The 2,500-nt window shown below is 49.4% G+C and overlaps 1 protein-coding gene across 1 annotated transcript in view; it reads left to right on the forward strand.

Moving 5' to 3' along the window:
• LOC143283874 (glutamate receptor 4-like) overlaps positions 1 to 2,500 on the forward strand; it is a 37,945-nt gene that overhangs the window by 18,703 nt on the left and 16,742 nt on the right. The gene's annotated exons all lie outside the window — the stretch shown is intronic.

Here is a 2,500-nt window from a genome sequence, read left to right on the forward strand (position 1 = left end):
CTTCCTCCTCCCCCACACTCCCCCAGCCCACACACACAAAAGGAAACCACCACCACCACCACGACCACCCCCATCACCAACAACAATAAAACACAACAACAAGAACAACAACAACAAATAATCCCTCCCTCACTTTCCAATATTTTTTGTCCTCCCCCCTCTCCCCGCCCCTATCCTTCCCCACCCCCACCCCCCCACAAAAAGAAATCGACATAGCTGTGGATCCCGTCTGCATTCGTACTATGTCTGAAACAACAACAACAGCAACACCACCACCAACAACAACCACAACAAAATAATACACACTCATTCACTGTTCTGTCTGCCTCCCCTCCCCCTCCCCCACCAAACCCCACTCCCATCCCCCCTCACACACAAAAGGAAACCGACATGGCCGTGGGTCCGGTCTGAATTCGTACTATGTTTGAAACAACAACAAATACAACCACCACCACCACCACCACCACCAACAACAACAATTACTCCCTCACATTCGTTTCTGCCCCCTGCCCCCACAAGGAAATAGACTTGGCCGTGGGTGTCCAGTCTACATTCGTACTTTGTCTGAAACAACAACGACAATAGTACCACCACCACGAACAACAATAAATACTCCCTCACTCACTCTTCTTTCTGCCTCCACTCCCCCCTCCCCCACCAACCTCCAGTTCCGCTCACTCTCACACACAAAAGGAAATCGACATGGCAGTGGGTGTCCAGTGTGCATGTGTCTGAAGCAACGACAACGACAACAAAAACAAGAACAAAACCACCACCACCAACAGCAAATACTCCCTCCCTCACTCTTCTTTCCCTCTTCTCTCCCTCCTCCACACTCCCCCAACCCACACACACAAAAGGAAACCACAACCACCACCCCCATCACCAACAACAATAAAACACAACAACAACAACAAATACTCCCTCCCTCACTTTCCAGTATTTTTTGTCCTCCCCCTCTTCCCGCCCCTATCCTTCCCCACCCCCCACACAAAAAGAAATCGACATAGCTGTGGATCCGGTCTGCATTTGTACTATGTCTGAAACAACAACAACAGCAACACCACCACCACCACTAACAACCACAACAAAATAATACACACTCATTCACTGTTCTGTCTGCCTCCCCCCCCCCCCCCCCCCCCCACCAAACCCCACTCCCATCCCCCCTCACACACAAAAGGAAATCGACATGACCATGGGTCCGGTTTGCATTTTGTACTATGTCTGAAACAACAACAACAAATATAACCACCACCACCACCACCAAAAACAACAGCACAGAAGCAACACCACCACCACCACCACCAAAAACAACAGCACAGAAGCAACAACACCACCACCACCAAAAACAACAGCACAGAAGCAACACCACCACCAAAAACAACAGCACAGAAGCAACAATACCACCACCACCAAAAACAACAGCACAGAAGCAACAACACCACCACCACCAAAAACAACAGCACAGAAGCAACACCACCACCAAAAACAACAGCACAGAAGCAACAATACCACCACCACCAAAAACAACAGCACAGAAGCAACAATACCACCACCACCAAAAACAACAGCACAGAAGCAACACCACCACCACCACCAAAAACAACAGCACAGAAGCAACACCACCACCACCACCAAAAACAACAGCACAGAAGCAACAATACCACCACCACCAAAAACAACAGCACAGAAGCAACACCACCACCACCACCAAAAACAACAGCACAGAAGCAACACCACCACCACCACCAAAAACAACAGCACAGAAGCAACAACACCACCACCACCAAAAACAACAGCACAGAAGCAACACCACCACCACCACCAAAAACAACAGCACAGAAGCAACAATACCACCACCACCAAAAACAACAGCACGGAAGCAACACCACCACCACCACCAAAAACAACAGCACAGAAGCAACAATACCACCACCACCAAAAACAACAGCACGGAAGCAACACCACCACCACCACCAAAAACAACAGCACAGAAGCAACAATACCACCACCACCAAAAACAACAGCACGGAAGCAACACCACCACCACCACCAAAAACAACAGCACAGAAGCAACAATACCACCACCACCAAAAACAACAGCACAGAAGCAACACCACCACCAAAAACAACAGCACAGAAGCAACACCACCACCACCAACGAATACTCCCTCACGTTCCTGTCTGATCCCCGCCCCCACAAGGAAATCAACATGGCCGTGGGTCCTGTCTGCATTCGTACTATGTCTGAAACCACCACCACCACCACCACACCACCACCACCACCAACAAAACACAGCAACAACAACAACAACAACAACGAAAACTCCCTCCCTCACTTTTACATTATTTTTGCCATCCCACTCCACCTCCCACCCCCATCATTCTGCCACATACACACCCACCCTCATACACAAAAGGAAATCGACATGGCCGTGGGTCCGATCCGCATTCGTACTGTGTCTGAAACAACAACAACAACAACAACAACAGCAAT

Source organism: Babylonia areolata, chromosome 1 (assembly GCF_041734735.1).
Source record: "Babylonia areolata isolate BAREFJ2019XMU chromosome 1, ASM4173473v1, whole genome shotgun sequence".
Lineage (NCBI taxonomy): Eukaryota > Metazoa > Mollusca > Gastropoda > Neogastropoda > Buccinidae > Babylonia > Babylonia areolata.